The following is a 23,755-nucleotide window of genomic DNA, read 5'->3' on the forward strand; positions in this document are numbered from 1 at the left end:
TGATCTTGACACTTTAACTATTTTTTGTGATAATACAAGTGCAATTAATATTTCAAAAAATCCTGTGCAACATTCCCGTACTAAACATATTGATATTCGTCATCATTTCATAAGAGAATTAGTTGAAAATAAATTTCTTGTCTTGAAATATATTGAAACACATAAAGAAATTGCAGATATTTTCACTAAAGCTCTTTATTCGGTTCGCTTTGATTTCCTCCGAAAATCGTTGGGGGTTTGTTCTCTTTAAATTTTCTTATTATGATGGTGTCCGCTTGATCAAATGTGTGTTATTTAAGGTTAAGAAAATTGTCAATCAATTTGAAAATTTTGTTGTGTGTCAAGCTGGATAATCTGACTTGTGTTTATGAACCTTTGGTTGTATATTCTTGAGAGAAATTTAATCAATTCCTCCTAGGCATATTCGAGTAAATTAATCAATGTTTAATGTTTGAGCTTCCTTTTGTGTAGCATTGTTTCAAGCTCCTGTGAAAGAATAGAGCTACCTACATCAGTGTGTGAAAGCCGTCTTTTGAGTAAGTTGGAACTTTGTAATTCAGAGTTATGAAGAGGATACGCTACCATAGAAAAGGGCTACTACGGGTGTAGTGTGACAGTGTCTTCATGGGTTACAATTATTTACAATTTCAAAAAAGACTTATTTGTCATTGGGCAATGTTCCCTTGCATACACTGTCACACACTTATGCTTGAAACTATGCAAGAAAAATTATACATAATTTATAATAAAAAAAATGTGTGTAAGACTCATACATGTTGATTGATTCACTTAAGAATATGTGCTTGTGACTGAATTGTGGTCTATTTCTCTCGAATATTCTTTCTAATTTTTATTTTCACAAGTGTTCTTATCCATGGTATACACTAATACTTATTTTCATTTGCTTGATTTTATTCTTATCAGGATGACTCACATTGATCAAAGCATAATTTTTTGGGGTTGAGTTTTTATTTTTGTGCATATATAAAAAAATGAAAATAAAAATAATAAAAAAAAAAATTTGACAAGGAAATTCATGGTGGACCGAATCATTGTGGTAATTATGTGAAATTATGCATTTATTTTGTGTGATTTAATATATTCTTTGTCTCCAAGGAATTTATTTTTGCCATCTTTCTCAATTTGGAATTCCATGATTTGTATCTTTATTGTTTTGTACCTTGTTTAGAATTGTTAAAAAAAAAAAGGGAAAATACAAAAAAAAAGGGGGTAAGTTTTATGTAGATCGTGTCTTAAAGGTTGTTTCCTTTTATTTGTTAATTAAATCTTTTTTTTTAAAAAGGGAAACCTCTTATTGTCGTGGGTGTCCAAATTGGGTAAGTGTTGTCCTTACAAAGCTTGCCATTACCCTTTTCCTTCTCACCCACGATCTCTCTAAGTCTTCGTCTTCTTATTTTTTTTCTCTCATTGTTTTTGTAAGTGTTTGCTACTTTTCAGAGAAGGAAAAATGGTGAAAACTCGTGGAGCTTCCTCTAAGAAGACCCCTGCTACTCAATCTTTGATGTTTGCCTCAGATGACATTCCTCCTGAATTCTCATCTGTTCCCCCAGATTCAGGAACTGTTGCTACAGAACTAGCTGTTGTTTGAGCCTCTCTTGTTTCTTTGAAAGACACAAAGGGGGAGAGTAGATATTTTCCAAAAACCTGTTTGTTTGTTGTTTTGTTTAACTCTGGACCTTCTTATTTTGAGGGGGAGTTAAGTCTAGTTTCTTTACATATTTGTTATAAGTTAATGCATGTTTGCAGGGGGAGTTCTTTCTCTTTACTTATCACTAACATTTGTGTTGCAGGTTTTTGAATTAATTTTGTCTATCAAATTGCCAAAGGGGGAGATTGTAAAATCCTTTATTGGCATATTTGGCAATATTGACAAAATTAATTAAAGAAGTATTTTCGAAATGGGTAGTTTCCTGTTTTGTAATATTGAGTGGTAAATTTCGAAAATGGGTAGTTTCCTATTTTGTTGAAATGTGTCTTTTCTATCATCAGATTATTCTATATATGATTATAAAATAAATATATAATTTCCTATAAAAGAATATCCTTTCTTGAAATTAGTTTATATGGAAATTATTAGTGTTTATTTTTATTTGTTGATCTGATTTGGTTGCCCAGAAATCGTGTACAGCTTGCAGTGATAATGTATATATTGTTTCCTTATTTATTTAAGGAAACTGGGTTGAAAAACTGTCCAGGTTCAATGAATCTATTTGAACGGATTGCCAGTCTGTTTGAACAGATTCTGATTTTCCTGTTTTGGAAGATTTTCCATTTATTGGCTGTTTGATTTCTGATTTGTTTTCCACGACCTAAAGGGATTCTAAAAAGTATATAATCATCCTTAGGTCACTGGTTTTTTATCATCTCTCTTAGTGCATTATTTTCCAAATATTTTTCAAGTTTTAGAGAGACTTTTTATTATGTGAAGAACTTGAGTCCACCAAGTTCTTAGTGGTTTATTACAGTGTACTTCTGTATTGTTTTCTTTGTGTTAATTGTGCAGGTTGAACACACTTGGACATTGGTCATCAAGCTTCGGGAGAAGTCTTGTTCGTGAGTCACTTTTCGGGAGGAAAAGTGCAAGTGTTATGATTTGAAGGGAGTTCAAGATCTTAGCACTTCAGAAATTTGATTAGGAGTTTAGACTACAACAGTTGCGACAAATTCAAGAGGGAGTCTTTATTTGTATAAGTCAATTTGGTTTTGTAATCGTTTAGATATTCTTCTAATAAATTTCGTTCTCTGGGCGTGGCCTCGTGGACTAGTAGCAATCTGCAAAGATTGCTGATACCACGTAAAAATTCGTGTGCTCTTTACTTTAAGTTCGTTTTTAACTTCTGGTCACAAACTGTTTAAACATATCTGGTTTCTGTTCAAACAACCTTTGTGTCTGTTTAAACATTTCTGTAACAGTTCAAAAATTAATTATTTAATTTGAATAATTAAGTTGGTAATCATAAAAAACGGAATTTCAGGTTTTTACCCTCTTTTATTTATTAAAATATGGAAATACTTACACAGCAGTCAATGAGAATGGAGTAAAAAGTTTTAAGGTTCTTATACAACAAATCACAAAAAGGGTCGGTCAAGAGAGTAAACGAAATGAATTCTAAAGTTTACTTTATAGCCTTTAGGCCTTGCTGCATCGTCTTTTAAATTGATAACTGATTAAAACTAAGGCCAACAGTTCCTTTTCTAATTCCCTTGTACAGTATTTTTATACTGTATTCATTATGGCTTCTAATTCCCTTGTACTATATTCTAATTCCCATCTGATGATTAAAGCTTTGCTTCAGTGTTGTCACTCAGAGAAAAGGCAAAACTGACCACTCTTTCAACCTGATTCAAGATATGTCCTTTAATATCTTCCTTATTACACTGTCTCTAAATAGTAGGAAAAACTTAAATTGTCCATAGTTAATTTCCATTAACAATTCTCAACAGTCAATATTGAATATTCAAATGTTTTCTGCTCTACAAAAACTAATAGAGCTCAGCAATAGTTCTTATTATGTAAGACCGACTTTATGTATAGGAATCTTTGGCTGAACACCATAACTACAAACCAGCTATGATTACCGCTTTGGCTTTACAATCTTTGTAACTATTTTATGTTGAAGAGTTTTGGGAAAATCAAAACATATATAAAAAAATCCCCTTTCATTACTACTTTTTTAAAACCCAAAACATGTTTGTTTTGCTAATCTTTGGTAATGTATTAAGAAGTTGTAAAGGAAACAACCAACAATTATGAGAATTCTTTTTTCTTGTCACTATGAGTATATTATTTTTAAATTTACATTGAGTCTACTCATTGTATGTCTATTGAATGTCTTATTAAATTAGTTTCCTCGGTTTATATATGTTCTTTTGATATTTAGATTTAAAAAATAAATTGACTTATTTTTCTTTTCTCCTATTTGCGGCTGGAAATTTTGCGTTGATTTGGGTATGTTTTGAATTAGGCTTGGCTACAATTATAATATTGTAATTGATTATTTTCATAATGTATATATTGGGTTTTAGATTGTTGATCTTTATATTCTAATTGTGTTCCACAGGAGTATCTAATGCAGAAAGATTTGGTCTTAATCTAGTATCTCTTGCAATTGGTCTGATTTCACTCTATATATGCAATGCTTAGTTTTAGACATTTTCAATGCATTATTTTATATTAATACATGGTAAAACAATGCATTTTAGCAGCTTTCATTTATGGATTATGGTTTGATAAGTCAAGCTATAAATGATATATTTTAGACATAATAATCTTTCTTTTAAACACAATTTTGGAAACTTGTTGTAGATTTTGGAGGGTGAAAATGTGATCACTGTCCATTGACTTCAGCCTAATACAACTTGAGCTCTTACCTTATAATTTTGGGACTAATACATTTGGAGCCCCTACCTTATAATTTTATGCTATGAGAGGGCCAAATATTTTGTTGTTACATTTATTCAGGTATGTTGTTAATTTACATGATTTTATATCAAAATTTTCTATTCAAGCCAACTAGACAGAGGATATCAAAGTCCTAATTGCCTTGCAAGGCTTCTATATTGGCATTTGATATTTGTAAAATTTTATTTTTTACTACTCTTGGCTATTGGATAGTGGGGTTTCAGTAGAGTTTCTGAAAAGATTCTCATTTGTTAATTGTAAGATATTTTAGGTATTGAGGTTTAGAAGAGCACTATAACTGACTATATGTTGTTTTCTTTGCAGGTAGAGGCAAGAAAACAAGTGGGAACATGATACTTGAATCTTAGAGATAAATATGTTACTTGTTTGTTTAGTTTCATAATGGTTTTTGCTTAATTTGAAAAGACCATGTCCTTCTTCATTTTGGGTATCTTATTTGGTGTTGTGTATGAAGTATATTATTTAGAGATGCTTAGCTTTTATAGCTGAAAACTCTTCTATCTTTTGCTTAGGTGATGTGGAGCATACTCACCTGGTGAAAGGATTGGATTATGCTTTACTTAATAAAATTCGGAGTGAAATCGACAAGAAGCCAAATTCTGGTGAGGAAAGTGATGGAAAACAACCTAGGTAACTTGCATATTCTTTGTTGCAACTTCAAGAGCCATTATAGTCTGCCATGTTTTGTGGATTCTGACTATGTAGATGCTAATTACTTTGTTATTATAATTATTTTTTGCTGTAGGATGAATATGCAAGTTACCTAGGTTTATATATGCCATTTTAGACCCGATCAAATTAAGTGAAAACTAAATGACAGTTTTAGTAGCCATATGTGTGTATTAGAGAATATGATACACATGCATTTTGAAAATCTGAGGTCTAGCATGTCTTGAACTCTAAGACATCCAACTCCAGGTTGTTTATTGGAAAGGTGAAATTTCATTTGTTATGATTTGACAATTATTGACATATATTAATTTCTTATTTCTATAACAACACTTAACGAAACCTCAGTTGGTATGCTTCGGGAAAAAGAAGAAGAGACTTGCGCGATTAAAAACTTTGATTTCTTGCTCTCAAATATTTGTTTATTTTTCCTTGTTTTGTATGTGTTGGGGTTTTATGCCCTAATTAAAACCCAAATTCTTTGTAATCTTATTTTATTATCAATAAAAGAATAGAAATCATTTTTTGACTTGGTCAATCACTTTGCTCATATGTTTTATTTTCATGATTATTTGTTTAATATAAACTTCTATTAAATCCCGAGCATATAGCTAATCTTATTTATAGTGACGTAATCACAGTGAAATATAAATATGATTATATGTTCAAAATAAGTTAGTCCTAAGATTAGTCAGTGCACCGGATTTACACTGACTTGCCAATCTACGATATGTTACATCGGACAGGACCAATATTGACAGTTGATAAGATAAGTAAACATGTCGTTATTATCTATTCTAGTCATATCATATAGTTGGCCATAGGTCAATTCAATATCAATTCTGAGTGGTTAGTATTCTAACTGATTGTATTATTTGAGTTCTTTGACTTGTTCGTTACCAGCTTACCCTACGGACTAGCCCATACTTACATCTTGGGAACTCGGTAGTATAATTGAGTGGGAGTGTTAATCATAGATATGAACATCTATAGCTTCTGATGAAGAAGTGAAACGATGGTTTCCTTTTAGTTTGGTTCAAGGTGATAAATGATAGAGATCTCATTTCAGTAATTAAATTAGTTTACTGAAATATCATTTACAAGGAACTAGGTGTTTTAAGGATAAAATACAATGAGGGGTCAAACGGTATTTTAGTCCTTTCTCATTGTAGACCGTCTATAGAGGATTGAGTGACAATTATGGTTGTAACAATGGATAATTAATAGCGTATCTATATTTGTTATAGAGCGTTCTATGAATTCAAGAGTGCAATTCCAAGTCTATAGTGGAGTCACGATGAATTAATAAGTTAGTAAATTTATTTGTTAGATTTATGATAACTTATTGGAGCTTGATTTCATAGGCCCATGGTCCCCATTGTACCTTGGATAAAATCATCTAGATAGTCTCAATTAATTGATTAATCATTAATTAGAATTATCAAAGTTGACCAGGTCAATTTTGGATAGTTTCACACAGTTGTGTAATTTTGAGAAGAAAAGAGAAATTATGGCAGATTTCTTAATTAAGACAAATTGGTATCTAAATTAATAAATAAATTTAAATCAAGGTTCAAATTATAAATAATTAATTTGATAGAGGATTTAAATAATTATTTAATTAATTAAATCAATAGAAAATAATACAGGCCTTGATTTTATGTCTAATGTGCTTATAATCAAATGGGAAATTTCACGGGCCTATAGCCCATGATAATTTCGACCTAGGGCTTCAAAATGGCTATTATTTTATTGATTTTTTAATTAAATTAAATGGCCTAATTGAGTCTATAAAAGGAGTGCTTAGAGAGAAGTAAAAAAAAAAAAAAAAGTTTGATAAATCACAAGTCAGATTTTCTGATAGTTTTAGATTCTCTCTAAACACAAGTCTTTTTCTAAGCCACTTTGTTATTTTCTCTTCTTATCTCTATATCTATCTCATGTGTTGAGAATTTCCCACACTAGTCTAGGTGGTTCTAAAGATACATTGGAAGATTGTCAAGAAAATAGAAGATCGGTTCAGTTTCTTGATAATACTCTGCGACAGAAAAGATACAAGAGTTAGAGAAACTGAAGGAAGGACTCTTTAATTCCGCTGCGTATACTGTAAGTATTCTATTTTTTGTTTCTCTTTGAATTCAATTTTAGAAACATGTTTTAGGCTATCTCGTATTAATTTGTTTAATATTAGATATACATGAAAATAAATAAAGATCCTGTATAAGCTTTTTCCAACAACTGGTATTTTTTAGGTTATTTTGTTGTGTTTTCTATGCTATTAATTTTTATATATGCTTTATTTTGTGTAAAACATGTTAAAAATTAATTAGAAAATGGTTTTGGTTTGAAAAAATTTGCACTGGCTCCCATGCGCGCGCGCGCATCCCACACCCGCGCACGGGCACACCAGCCACCAGCATGAACAGTACCATTGGTACTATTCATCTTTTTTTTTTCAATTTTTTTTTTTAAATTAAAATTTGTAGAAATAAATTATTTATAATCAAAACCAAAAATATCTTTTTTTGTTTTATCATTTTTTTAAAAAATAAGATATTTTTGTTAGTTGGGATTTAAATAATTAGATATTTTCTACAAACATTCAAATTCAAATTTAAAAATAGACTAACAACTTAATTTTAAACATTTTAATATATTAAAATATTAGAATTATGATATCGGATATTTAAGATATTTTCATTTAAATTCTTGATATTTTTATTAAATCTTTATTTGAAAATATAAATATCTTTTTATTCTATAGTTTTTAATATTTAAATTATTTGAAATTTGAACATTGTTAGTTAGATATTTTTATGGATATTTGAATTTGTTTAACTATTTGAGATATTTTAGGGTTGTTATAACTATTTGTATTTTATGATTTTTAAATGTTAAAATATTAGATAATAGTTATAACAACACAAGATATTTTCGAAAATAGTTAAGATATTGATTTTAAATTTTAAAATTGGTTAAATTTTGAAAAATATAATTTTTTTTCAGCCAATTAATAAAAAAAAAATTTAATAAATGGGATTTAAATTAACTTTGGTTAATTGTTGATAAATCCTATTTAAATTAAATTAATTTTTTTTTTTATGAAATTAACCTAAAATCAAGTTGATTGTTGATAAATGAAATTTAAATTAACTATTGTTAATTGTTGATAAATTTCATTTAAATTGACTTATTTTTTGTAAAAAATTAATTAATTTGAATTTTTTGAGAAATTCTAGATAATTAATTGTGGTATTTTTGCAAATGAAATAAATTGTGGTATTTTTGCATAAATTCATAGAATTGCTCATATAGTAACATGATTAGGCCCATCCAATTATAACATGTCTGTTTACACTATATGTGGTATTTTTGCAATTGGGCTTAGATGCATATAGTGGCCCATATGTTTGTAAGATATATGGTATTTTGCCAAATAAAATATTCATAAAATGATAGGTTTTATTTGGGCCCATTAGAAAATATAAAGTTTAAATTCCTCTCTTGTGGGTGATTCCACTTGTGAAGGCCCATTTGCTTTGCATGACTATAGTGGGCCTAATCAATTAATAACAATTAATAAAACGAAGGTTTAAATTCCTGTCTTTTGGACCTTGTATGGAAGATAGGGAGCCTTTGTAGTGGGAACGACATACTGGACCCAGCCCTCCTCCATACAAGCCCAATTGTTAAGGCCCATTTACCTGAGTTGGACTTAATTATATAGGTTCATTATATTAGTTAAACCTAAATATTGATTAGCAACAAATTAATTCTAAATTATTTTAATTTGTTTCAATGTGACACTTTAGAATTAATAAGAAATTATAGGACTTTGGTTTTAAAAAATTTTAATCTGTTTAATTTTTTTTTGGAAAACCATAGTCATTAATTTTCTAAAAATAAATAATAAAAATACTATTTTTAATTTTATAATGAGCTTATTTTAAGAATTTTATTCGATCTCCACCGTTAGTTTAACATAGTCAATAGCTTAATGGGGCCTCGAGGCGCTTTGATTCGTCCCCCTACGGAAGGTGTTCATTAGTTATTTTGACAAGGTTAGATTTCAAAAGATAGATAATTATAGGTCAAATTCTACTAGACTCACCCCTACGATGACTACTAGGATTAAATCTATGATTATTGAAACCGTGGGTCTAGCTCATAAAATAAGAGATTTTGTTTTCTTATTTTGATCGAATAGTAGGTTGTTAATAGTGGTGTCCATTATTAAATGAGTTTGCAACTCTATTTAACTAGTGGTATTTTTGACTCTCGCCAACCGGGACAAGGATATCATAGATTAGTTAAAAACCTAAAGAAATAGAGATATGATTGTTTTTGGTATTTTTTTCTCATATCTTACATATTTTTGTATATGTTGTGCTATTTCTTGAAATTTGTGTGAATAGAAGTTTTATTGAGCAAATGTGATTGATTTCTCTTTTATTGATAATTTGTAGTTTTAAGTTAAGTAGTGTCTACTCCCATCCTTTCTCAACTTTCGATGGAGAAACTCACTGGAGAAAACTTCCTTAAATGGAAGCAAAACATCAACATTGTGTTGATAGGTGACAACTCCAAGTTCGTCATGATTGAGGAATCCCAAGAACGAGCATCGTCTCCGAACGTTCTTGATAGCACCGTAAATGCTTGGATAACACCGTCTCCACACGTACGTGATGGCACTGTGAATTCTCGGATGGCATCGTGTCTGCACGTTCGTGCTCAACTCATCTATGGTCTGACGCAGCTCATGAACGAGCTTCAGATTATTGAACCTGTCATGGGTGGACCTAGTAAAGGATGTGAAAATAAGACTGCTAATGTTGCTGCTCATCTAGCTAAGGTTGAAGCTAACCAAGCTTCGTCTTCGAAAGCTGGAAGCAAGAGGAAAGGTGGACAAATAAACAACCCCAAGCCTGCAAAGGCTGCAAAGACGAGTGCACAACGTGCACAGACACCTAAGGGGAAAAACATGAAAAACAAGAAAGGTAAAGATAAATGCTTTCACTGCAAAGAGAAGGGGCATTGGAAACGAGATTGCCCTAAGTTTCTAGCAGCTAAAAACAAAGGTAATGATTATAGTTCATTTATGTTAGAAACATGTGTTTTAGAGAATGATAAATATGTTTGGATTAATGATTCTGGAACTACTAACCATGTTTGTAACTCTTTATAGCTTCTTGAATCGTGGGAGGAAGTGAACGAAGGTGGCTTAAAGCTTAGAGTTGGGAACGGAGCGTTCGTTGCGGTCCAAGCTAGAGGAAGAGCTCGTCTGAAGTTCGGAAATAAATTTTTAATTTTAAAAGATGTATTTTTTTATTCCGGATTTTAGTAGAAATTTAATTTCAGTTTCCATGTTGCAATTAGAATGATTTGTTATGACTTTCACAAGTTTTAATATATCTATTTCTTTCAATGGATCACAATTGTGTATTGCATGTTTGGAAAACGAGCTTTATATTCTGCGACCTAACGAACCCCTCGCTCTTAACAATGATTTATTCAAAGTAGCTAAACTTAGGACCAATAAACGTCAAAAGACCGATAACAATAATATGACATGTCTATGGCACTTAAGACTAGGTCACATTGGCTATGATAGGATTCAAAGACTTACAAAGGACGGACCTTTGAGGGAACTCACCTTAGGTGAATTACCTATCTGTGAATCTTGTCTAGAAGGCAAACTGACCAAGCATCCATTCTCTGCAAAGGGTGATAGGGCCAACGAACCACTTGGTCTTGTGCATTCAGATGTTTGTGGACCTTTAAATGTACAAGTCAGGGGGGGTTTTGAGTATTTCGTCACTTTCATTGACGATTACTCTAGATACTCATGTCTTTACCTAATGCATAGGAAATCAGAAACATTTTCAAAGTTTCAGGAATTCCTAGCAATGGCTCAGAACCAATTAGGTAAAAGGTTAAAGATCTTGCGATCTGATAGGGTGGAGAATATTTGGATATGCAGTTCCAAGATCATTTAACTGAACTTGGGATTTTATCACAACTTACTGCCCCAGGTACTCCGCAACAAAATGGTGTAGCGGAACATCGAAACAGAACTTTATTGGAAATGGTTAGATGCATGCTTAGTTACTCAACTCTACCAACTTCGTTCTGGGGACATGCAATTGAAACTGCAAATGAAATTCTCAATGTCGTGCCGTCAAAATCAATCCCCAAAACACCTTTAGAACGCTAGAATTGTCGTGAACCTAGTTTACGCCATTATAGAATCTGGGGGTGTCCCGCTCACGTCCTGAGGAAAAAGAAGGGAAACCTAGAACCGCGAACTGAAGTTTGCATGTTTGTTGGCTATATTAAAGGTACTTGGGGTGGATTTTCCTATAGTCATTCAGAAAAGAAAGTGTTTACTTCTACAAATGCTACTTTTCTGGAAAATGACTATGTCCAGAACTTTAAACCTCGCAGCAAAGTAGTTTTAGAGGAGATGGTTAAAGAATTGACTTCAACCAATGTTCCATCGTCATCAACGCAAGTTGATGATGAAATTCCCACTCTTCATGTACAACCGACGCAAGTCGATTTAAATGAAGAAAGTACCACTGTTCCTGAGCAAACAGTCACGAAGCCTCGTCGTAGTGGGAGGGTTTCTAGGAACCCAGTTCGCTATGGTTTGGATGGTGAAACCAATATGGTTGTTGGTGACACTAGTGATGATGATCCGTTGTCTTTCAAACAGGAAATGGCAAGCCCTGAAAAGGAACTATGGCTCAAAGCCATGAAACAGGAAATGGAGTCCATGTACTCAAATTCCGTCTGGGATCTTGTGGAAGCACCTAGTGACTTTAGGGCCATTGGGTGCAAGTCGATCTACAAGAAGAAACGAGGTGTTGATGGAAATATCGAGAATTATAAAGCTCGATTAGTGGAAAAGGGTTATACCCAAAGAGAAGGCGTGGACTATGAGGAAACTTTTAGTCTGGTAGCCATGCTCAAATCCATTCGCATCCTCCTATCCATATCAGCCACTCTCGACTATGAGATTTGGAAAATGGACGTCAAGACAACTTTTCTTAATGGAAAGCTTGACGAGGTCATTTATATGGATCATCCAGAAGGATTTAAAGTATCTGGACAAGAAGGAAAAGTTTGTAAGTTAAATAGGTCCATCTATGGACTTAAGCAAGCTTCTCGTTCCTGGAATCTTAGGTTTGATGAAATAATCAAAACCTATGGCTTTGAACAATATATTGATGAGCCCTGTGTTTACCAACTGAAGGCAAATCAAATAGTGGTATTCCTGGTTCTTTATGTAGATGATATCTTACTCATTGGAAACAATGTTAAGAAATTATCAGATGTGAAGAATTGGCTGAGCACTCAATTCCAGATGAAGGATTTGGGTGAAGAAAGTTATGTTCTAGGTATCCAGATCATCAGGGATAGAAAGAACAAACTTTTAGCTCTATCTCAAGCAGCTTACATTGATAAAGTGCTTGAACGTTTCTCAATGACAAATTCCAAGAAAGGGCGTCTACTGTCCCACCATGGAATTCATCTTTCAAAGAAGTAGTCTCCCCAGACTCCTGAAGAGGAAGATGCAATGAGAAAAGTTCCTTACGCATCTGCAGTTGGAAGTCTGATGTATGCCATGTTGTGTACTAGACCAGATATCTGCTATGCAGTGGGAGTAGTGAGCAGGTATCAGTCAAACCCAGGACCGGAACATTGGATAGCAGTTAAGCATATCCTGAAGTATTTGAGACGGACTAGGGATTATATTTTAGTCTACAAGGGTGGTATTCTGAACCCTGTAGGCTACATCGATTCAGATTTTTAGACTGATGTCGATGACAGAAAGACTACTTCTGGAATGGTGTTTACTCTTGGGGGTGGAGCTGTGATTTGGAGAAGCGTAAAGCAGTCTACAATCTCATATTCCACCATGGTGGCTGAGTACATAGCTACGTCAGAAGCAGCTAAGGAAATAGTCTGGCTAAAGAAGTTCTATTCGGATCTTGGTGTTATTCCAGAAATAGATAAACTGCTTGTGTTGTTTTGTGACAATACAGGAGCGATAGCCAACTCGAAAGAACCTCGAATTCACAAGAGGAGTAAGCATATAGAAAGGAAGTATCACATTATTCGAGAATATGTGGCCAGGGGAGATGTGAAGGTTATGAAGATTGCAACTGAAGACAATCTTGCAGATCCGTTTACAAGGACACTACCAGAAGCTACATTTGATAAGCATATCAAGGAGATGGGATTAGTAGAATTAAGGCATTAGTTTCAATTAGTGCAAGTGGGAGTTTGTTGGGGTTTTATGCCCTAATTAAAACCCAAATTCTTTGTAATCTCATTTTATTATCAATAAAAGAATAGAAATCATTTTTTGACTTGGTCAATCACTTTGCTCATATGTTTTATTTTCATGATTATTTGTTTAATATAAACTTCTATTAAATCCCGAGCATATAGCTAATCTTATTTATAGTGACGTAATCACAATGGAATATAAATATGATTATATGTTCAAAATAAGTTAGTTCTAAGATTAGTCAGTGCACCAGATTTACACTGACTTGCCAATCTACGATATGATCTACTTACACATTACAGTGTTATGTTCTTTCCAGAACATTAGCAAAGTAGATAAGATCGAATGTATATGTTACATCGGACAAGACCGATATTGACAGTTGATAAGATAAGTAAACATGCCGTTATTATCTATTCTAGTCATATCATATAGTTGGCCATAGGTCAATTCAATATCAATTCTGAGTGGTTAGTATTCTAACTGGTTGTATTATTTGAGTTCTTTGACTTGTTCGTTACCAGCTTACCCTACGGACTAGCCCATACTTACATCTTGGGAACTCGGTAGTATAATTGAGTGGGAGTGTTAATCATAGATATGAACATCTATAGCTTCTGATGAAGAAGTGAAACGATGGTTTCCTTTTAGTTTGGTTCAAGGTGATAAATGATAGAGATCTCATTTCAGTAATTAAATTAGTTTACTGAAATATCATTTACAAAGAACTAGGTGTTTTAAGGATAAAATACAATGAGGGGTAAAATGGTATTTTAGTCCTTTCTCATTGTAGACCGTCTATAGAGGATTGAGTGACAATTATGGTTGTAACAATGGATAATTAATAGCGTATCTATATTTGTTATAGAACGTTCTATGAATTCAAGAGTGCAATTCCAAGTCTATAGTGGAGTCACGATGAATTAATAAGTTAGTAAATTTATTTGTTAGATTTATGATAACTTATTGGAGCTTGATTTCATAGGCCCATGGTCCCCATTGTACCTTGGATAAAATCATTTAGATAGTCTCAATTAATTGATTTAATTATCAATTAGAATTATCAAAGTTGACCAGGTCAATTTTGGATAGTTTCACACAGTTGTGTAATTTTGAGAAGAAAAGAGAAATTATGGCAGATTTCTTAATTAAGACAAATTGGTATCTAAATTAATAAATAAATTTAAATCAAGGTTCAAATTATAAATAATTAATTTGATAAAGGATTTAAATAATTATTTAATTAATTAAATCAATAGAAAATAATACAGGCCTTGATTTTAAGTCCAATGTGCTTATAATCAAATGGGAAATTTCACGAGTCTATAGCCCATGATAATTTCGACCTAGGGCTTCAAAATGGCTATTATTTTATTGATTTTTTAATTAAATTAAATGGCCTAATTGAGTCTATAAAAGGAGTGCTTAGAGAGAAGTAAAAAAAAAAAAGAAGTTTGATAAGTCACAAGTCAGATTTTCTGATAGTTTTAGATTCTCTTTAAACACAAGTCCTTTTCTAAGCCACTTTGTTATTTTCTCTTCTTCTCTCTATATCTATCTCATGTGTTGAGAATTGCCCACACTAGTGTAGGTGGTTCTAAGGATACATTGAAAGATTGTGAAGAAAATAGAAGATCGGTTCAGTTTCTTGATAATACTCTGTGAGAGAAAGGATACAAGAGTTAGAGAAACTGAAGGAAGGATTCTTTAATTCCACTGCGTATACTGTAAGTATTCTATTTTTTGTTTCTCTTTGAATTCAATTTTAGAAACATGTTTTTAGGCTATCTCGTATTAATTTGTTTAATATTAGATATACATGAAAATAAATAAAGATCATGTATAAGCTTTTTCCAACAGTATTTTCGTTTTTTAGCGGGTGATACTGCTTTTGAAAATAGAGGACCTTTCTTTCTCCATTTTTTCCTCTGCGGCTCTGCCTCTTGCTTTTGAGTCATTATTATAGCACTTATAGTTCAGAAGAGAAATAGAGATTTTTCTAGAAAATTCTGATTCTCTTTTTTTTACCATTTCCCTCATGCTCTCTGACTAAGTCCATTCTTCTACTCATGATGTACTCTACTACATATTCAAGATTTATGTATTGAACTATTGTGGATCATTCCAGAACAAGATAAAATTGAAATCCACTTATACGTGTATATGTATACATATAAATATTGTTCTATTAAAATTCTCATATATTTTAAGTTATGTTGCTCTTTTATAGACATTGCATGTGCAAATGTGTTCTAGTGCAAAGCCGACTGTTGACTGCGTTTTTAGCCAACGACATGAGAACGTCAATAACGACAAGCCTTCAAGAGAAATAAAAACGACACAGACGGTTTAATAAAGAAAATAAAGAACACATGAGATTTTTATAGTGGTTCAGCCCCGATTGTCGGTAATAGCCTAATCCACTTAGAGTTGTGATTTATAAATCTATACTCAAGATCAGATGGACTGAGCCAACTGAGTTTCTTCAGTACAGATTGTGAAAATACAAGAATTCTCTCTAATTTCAGCACTTTCTCTCTCTAGAATAGACAGACCCAATTTTCTCTCTCTAGAAAGAAGAAGCAGAAGAAGACCCTTCTCTCATCCCATAAGCTCTCTATTTATAGGCCTGGGATCCTCCACTGATATCCCCTTATGATAGGGATATTTTATTATATTTATTACATTTAAACATTCAAAATTCGAAATATAACAAACCCCCCATTTGTGGGAAGAATGAGAGATTCCCGCATATGTTGTTGGTGTTCTGTCTGACTTAGTCTCCTCTGGCTAGTTGGTCCACCTCCTACTCACTACCCATGCAAGTGCTGGTTGAACATGCATGGTGGTAGGATATGCATGGTGGTAGGACATGTTTTTGGGTGGGTTGAACGTGCATGGTGGTAGGACATGCACTTCTCTCCTCTAACATGGCACTCTCCTCTAGCATGCCATGTTCCCCCTTGAACCAATCTCCTTGGCTTCTCCTCGGACCAAGGTGGTCCGAGGCAACCTCCTTGGCACCTCACATTGGACAACATTGAGGCAACCTCCTTGGCACCTCACCTTGGATAAGTTCAAGGCATTCTCCTTTAGCATCTCCCAAACATGTCCGATCGAACATTGTATAGGCTCTCCTTATCAAAATCTAAGTCTCCATTCTCTTGCATGAGACTCCTCCTCCTTAGCTACTTACCTTGGACACGTTCGGGCCAACACTTAGAAAACCTTGGGAGGCTTACCTCCTACACACCCTTGGGGTCTCCTAGGACCACTTTCTCCTTGGGGTCTCCTAAGACCACTTTCTTGAGTTCTCCTCGGACCTCATCCTTGGTTCTCCTAGGATCACTCTCTTGGGGTCTCCTAGGACCACATCCTCCTTGGGGTCTCCTAGGACCATTCCCCTTAACTCTCCTAGAATGCATTCCCCTTAGCCTCCTAGGATGCATCTTCCTATTTTTTGGGTATAACACCGACCATTCCAGACCACCACTACAAACTTCTACAGAGTTCAAGTTCTAGCAAGTAACATGTCCTTAAGACTTATGAATAGAAATAATGATTTTATAGATTTATTATTATTAGGAATAATATTATTAGGAATAACACTTTATAACATGTTGTACTTGATAATATTAAATAGATTTCATCATCACATATTGCACCCTTCAAAGTCAAACATACCTTTAAATAAAATCCCTTGAGAGATTTTGGTTTGTTCATTTTTGTAATCATTAAAAGCAAAAAGTTTAGTTGCTTTATCAAATTTTATGGACTGAAGTTACAAGCTAAAAAATAACCTTAAATACTAGTTATTAGTTAGATTATACCACACAAAAGAAAACATAACCCAATAAATTTATCTCTGCAACAAGTGAATCACAAGTTAATATGATTTACCTATGAAATAGCTTAATAATATACACAAACTCACAACTCCACTATCTCTAACTATATATGTACAGATTTGCAAAGCTACAATTTACCCCCACAATAAAAAAGAATATTTAAATATTCAAAGAGATTATTTCTTCACTGCATCATAAAAGCCAGATCCTTGGAAAGTTTGCTAGAATGAGAGAAAATCTTTGAGTCAGAAAGAAAATTGAGAAAAAGAAACAAAAGAATAATTAAGTTGGACCATGGGATTTTTAGCATGAACTGAAAGATTCTATAACTCAATCAAAAGTTTCCTAATTTGTGGTTACCACTAGAGACTTAGAATTCTTTGATGGTTTCTGAGAAACTGGCCTCCTTACACTGAAATTTACTTCATTTCGCAGCCTCGAATTGACTTGTTTTTGCTTATTATTTGCTCTTCCTTCTATGTTGCTGTTAAGTTTTACCTTTTGTAGCTTTACCTTGGCAGGAGTTTCAATGATTTGTATACTTACTCACATTTCTACACAAATTTAGAGTTTGACTCACTCATTGTCATTATACCTGATATAAATTTGATTGCTTTGAGTTTTTTTTTCTTTTAACAATACTTACTTTAAATTAGGTTACTTGAGTTTTTGTTTGTTTTATTTCTTACTATTTTGGGCTACTGTTTTATCATCTTTGAATTGTTATAAACTTAGTTCTTTTCATACATACAGTATTATATACGTGGCTTCTTATTTTTTGGGCTGAGCAAGGGTATTGTCTGTTTTGGCTCCACTGGATGGCTGGACAATTATGTTCGGCTGCCGAAATGGTGCACTTGTATTTGGGCTATACTAACCCACTGAAATGTGTACCAATGTAGTCTCACCCTGACACTGCTATTTTTTTATTCTTTTTTCTATAGGGATATGTACTATGTATTATCATTGTGGTTGTGTAAATATGACTACTTTTATTTTCTTTTCATATTAAAATTTTATTATAAACCATTTTTCAAATATGTACTTTCAAATTTGTTTTAAACCATTGAGATGTAGGTTTGATGTTAAATAATAATAAGAGAGTGATTAAATGTCATTTCAATAAAATGACATATTTTGAACTAATCTCTGCTTCTCTATGGAGTAAAATATACAGTGAGGCGAGCTTATTCTATCTTCATCTGTCCTACAGTTGTTTGCATCTGCTGATCATTCCTTTTTCATGTTGTATCTATTAATTCATATCTCGGCTGTGTTTTCTTTTACCAGAAACATTCTTTGGTTGGATGAATCCCCTTATGCAGCGTGCATATCAAAGACCAATAACAGAGAAGGAAGTGTGGAAGTTAGATACTTGGGATAGAACAGAAACACTGAATGCTAAGTATGCAGTCATTCATACCTTATAGTTTCTTGTCAATAGAATTTAACTGATAAAGGTTACATCATTATTTTTATACCTTTTGCAGGTTCCAAGAATGTTGGGTTAAAGAATCTCAGAAGCGAAAGCCATGGCTGTTAAAAGCATTAAACAGTAGCCTTGGAGGAAGGTAAGCATACATATAAATATGTGTTTGTATTATAGATTTTATAAGGAACAAACAATATTATTAAGTACATGGCTGGAATGGAATTGCATCAGTTGCTATGTTAACTTGAGTTTCTTATGATACTTTTTGTACATGCATCTAATTCCCTTTTACTTTTTCTGTCTCTTGTAACTTTTTATATAGGTTTTGGTGGGGAGGCTTTTGGAAGGTATTGAGTTTATTTATTTAGTTTTTTCCCCTTATCTTGTCTCATTAGTTCTTAGGAAAACTTCCATTAAGCTTTTTAAAATTGTTCATGGATTAGCAAATAATTCATTTGTAAGGTGCATACCGCATACCTAGACTTTAAAAGTGTATACTATAGACATTCATTTTGCATTAAAAAAGAGCATTACAAAACTTTTTATGATCTACTGTTGGCTGTGGCTTTTTTGCTGTTGTGGATATACTCGGGTCTCCACTGCCCCTGTTTTTTTATGCACTTCCATTCTAACTTTGGCCCTTTTAACTTTCAAGTGCCTCATTTTACCATTCTAATCATGTTTTGTCCCCTTATTTTATTGTTGACAAAAAAAATTAGGTCTGGGGTAGTGACAATTCATATTTTTGTCATACTTACAGTATAATAAAAGGCCATGTGACCTTTGTAAAAAAAAAAAGTATAGTGTTTGGTTTCTTTGATTGCTTTGGTGTAGTTGTGAATTCATTATTTTGTATGTGGTGTCCTCTCTTGGAAATAATTTCCATAGCATTTTTCTTGAAGTAATTTGTGATGCTAGATAATAACAATAAAATATTTTTTGTTTATTTTGCAGATGTGACAAGCGAAATAGAAAATGATACTTAGGCTTTGTGTTGGGCAGCTGTACAATATTTTGTGCTGAAAGTAGTAACTTTTCAATATGTTGAATATTTAAGACTACTTGATTACTTAAATAATATTTTGTTGTTGATGACAGTGTTGAATGTTTTAAACTAATTTGTGGATTGTTAATACAATGTTGAATGTTTTTACTTTTTGTTATTTGAAAATCAAGTTCATTTGATGATGCTAGTATATATTAGAAAGTTAATTTTAATTATATAAATAAAAAATAAAAATATAATAGAATAAATTAGTGTTATATAAATGAATATATAATGAGAGTTTAAACTTATCTAAATATTAAAATAATAAGAAAAATGTGTTATAATATCTCTTACAATAACACTTTTTATAAGTAAAGAATTTTGTTATGCAAACTTCATTATATAACACAAAAAATGTGTTATACTAAAGTGTAGTATAACACAAATTTATAAGTATTGAAATGTGTTATATAATCAACTATAAATAATATAATTATACACTTATCTATTTATTAAAATAACACAAAAAGTGTGTTATCGTTGACAGTATAATAACACATCTGTATAATAATGATAAAGTGTTATGTAAAGTACCCTGACCTACGATAACATAGTCGGTCTTAACACATCAAAAAGTGTTATGGTATGTTTTGATAACACATTTTTGGTGTTATTAAAAGTATTTTTTCTTGTAGTGATCCTTAAGTAAAATACTAAAATATACAATTTTAAAAAGTTAATTTCATTTATAAAAGTTTACACTTAGTTAGTCACAACAATTCTAATAGAGTTAAAACTCTAATTTTTGTCTCTTTTAAATTGAGTATTTCTAATCTTTAAAATTTACTAGTAATACAATAACACAATTTTCTCATTAGAAAAATGGTAAAATATAAAAGTAATTTTGTTGTATTTTTTTAATTATTTTTTCATAAATTTATATTTGAGATGTAATAAGAATTCATTTTTTATTTAATTATTTATTTTATTTAGAAATTTTCAAATTTGTCATGTAAAAACTTAAATTTAATATTTTAATTTTTATAAAAAGGTTCATAATTAATTATCATTATCATTATCATATATTACTTAATGTAAAATAAGTGAACTTTGGTCAAATTATCTAATCTTTTTGTGTCAAAGCTAATAGAATGTTTTCAGTGAAATTATAATTATAATTTATTTATTTTCTCTCTTTTATTTCAATTTTACATTAGGCTAAAATTTAACATTTACACTGTATTTAATAATTTATATTCCAAATACAAACCATTCATATTATTTTTGAAAATTTAATCTTATACATTAAAATTTAGATAAATATTTATTTAATTTAATTCTTTTCTCTTGCTATGAATAAATAATTTTTATATAATTCTAATATAATTTGTTTATTAATATAAATGTTAGTTTTTTTTTTAATTTTCATTTTCATTTTCATTTCATAATGTATAAGTTCGAAGTCGATATTTAAAAAAAAAAATACTCTTTTTTATAATTTTATTCACCTTCTTGTATGATATTATTTCATTTTATCTAGTTTAGTATGTATGGAAAAAATACAACTTTTCTTTTTACTTGTCTTTTCTTGTTTAATCATTTAGTGTAGTTTATTTGGTTAATTATTTATATATATATATATATTGTATTTTAATACACTCACATGTTGTAGAGGTGATTGTTATTAAACTATTACACCGTATACAATATTATTTTTGTACAATTATTAGAAAGACAATTACCACTTTAGCCCTCTTGGTTTAATTTTATTACCAAGTTTAATCCTGACTTTTAAAAAAAAAACTAAAAATAACCTTACCAATAAAGTCAAAATTTTCTTGATAAAGATAAATATACCCTCACTTATAAAATACGCTAATTTTTAAAAAAATATATATAATTTATAAAATTAATTATCGATACATTTTAAAAAAAAACATATGTAAAATTAAAACCAATCAGGAATATATTTTGAATTTTTTTTATGTATTAATATAATTATAATAAATAAACAAAATCCAGTAACTAAACAAATATATAGCTTTAGTTCTACATTTTCTTATTTGATTTTGTGTAATTTTAAATTTTAAGTTTAATCAATTTTATAGATTTATATTTTTTTAATATATATATATTTATGAATTTTTTTTAGGTGTGGGTATTTTTGTCTTTTAAATAAGCTTTGACTAGAAACAAGTTAAAGGGGTCATTTTTTAATGTTAAAAATAATAAAGAGTTCTTTTTAGTTTCTTTTTAAACCAATGTTAAACTTGGTAATCAACTATTTATTCATATTAAGCAATGATAGTTTGTTTTGGTTAACTATAATTTCCTATGACATGAACAACAAAGACAAAGTCTATAATATATGGGAAATTTTCAGTTTAGCTCATGTGTTTTATTAAATGATAATACGGATCATGGCGTTTTATAAAATGAATCAAAATAGTACCATATATCTAATTTTGGTCAAATATAATATTTCATTCTCAATTCATCGACCACTTTCTCATCTTCTCAGAACTCATCACATCGCCAACGATTCAAGAATTTATCTTAAAATTAAAAATATTTTATCTAAATCGTGTCTAAATTACTATTTTGATCCATTTTGTAGAACACACAGTCCGAATTATCATTTAACAAAACAAAAAGTCGATCACGTATTTGGAAAAAACATAGGAGCAAGTTATTTTTTCCATAATTTATTAGTGTTGACTTGTTATTAATTATATTTTTTTCAATAAAATCGTAAAAAGTAGTCAATTTCATTTCTAAAAATTTTAAATGTATATATTATTATTGTCTACATAATTAATCTTTTTAGTATCTAATTTTAAATTTATTCGTCATTAATAATTAAATATTTGAAATTTCTATAATGCATGTTATATTTATATAATCTGTACATTCAAAATCATAAAATATTTTTATAAACTAATAAATATTCCATAAAATACAAAATTATCATACTATCCATGTATATAATCTACATATGTACCACACTACTAGTTATTATAAAACAGATATACATGTTAAGATCTAATATAAAAAATAAAAAAAAGAGGTGTAATTATAAATAATTATATGTTTATTTTATTTATGAAATATAATATATTTAGTTTGGGTGTATTTATATATTTATGAGGTATAAATATAGAAAGAAAAAAAAAGTTGTATGAAAAACTATTCTAAATGTAGTTACACTAAATTGTAGTAGAATCACGCTTAGGACACAATAATTTTAACTTTTTTTATTTTGCAAACAACACATGATACTTTTGCAAATTCTTATAAAATGAATTGCGTCACACTGGCTAGATCCTTTGGAATATTTGTTTTAATCTTCTAAAATAAAGATATTAACCAAACTCATCTTATCTAAACTCAAAAAGTTTAGAAATGACATGCAATAAGCCTAGGACAGGGGTGTAGTGGTTGATTTTGGTATAGAAAAAGATGGTAAGGGAGATAGTGAGGGCAGAAGATAGCATTGATTCTGGACTTTGAAAAAGACTATATGAAGTGAGAGCTGGATTAGGTAAAGAGATACTATCAGTTTGAGTCAATAAGAGTGCATATTCATCACCTCATTCAACATCGACATAACAACCACTTTGGCTACTTATTAATCATAAGCACCTTTTTCTAGACACAAACTCATCATATTACGTTATTTCATGGTATGTAACATGTGTGGGTCTTGACCAAAGAAAAGCATTCTAAATAAACGAAACTCAGTAAAATACCACAAAGGGAAGGGATAGTGTGAAACTTAAGGCTAGATATTTTTAGATATCATTAAAATATTATGTTTTTTAATTTTGTATATGTATATGAGAGGGAGAGTGAGGAATAGGTATGCAAATTTAAAGGAATGATTTTCTATGAAATAGAGCAGAAGGTGGAATTGATTTGCTATGAAATAGAGAAAAATGTGGAAATACCAAACAGTAGCCAAAACTAACTCCTTGAGTTATACGTAAACTCGAAAGCGTGTAACTGTCAAATGTAAGGAGAGATATTTGATGACGGGGTGTACCTCAGGAGGTAATTTAGCAAGTATCCAATTGAGAGA

General features: G+C 30.9%; 1 long non-coding RNA gene across 1 annotated transcript; it reads left to right on the forward strand.

Moving 5' to 3' along the window:
* Nucleotides 1–17,652: 17,652 nt before the first annotated feature.
* On the forward strand, nt 17,653–19,674 carry LOC133784188 (uncharacterized). The gene is made up of 4 exons (XR_009871190.1): nt 17,653–18,662; nt 18,748–18,828; nt 19,012–19,036; nt 19,644–19,674. It is a non-coding gene; the product is annotated as an uncharacterized LOC133784188 (long non-coding RNA).
* Nucleotides 19,675–23,755: the final 4,081 nt, after the last annotated feature.

This window comes from Humulus lupulus, chromosome 6, assembly GCF_963169125.1.
Source record: "Humulus lupulus chromosome 6, drHumLupu1.1, whole genome shotgun sequence".
NCBI classification, from domain to species: domain Eukaryota; kingdom Viridiplantae; phylum Streptophyta; class Magnoliopsida; order Rosales; family Cannabaceae; genus Humulus; species Humulus lupulus.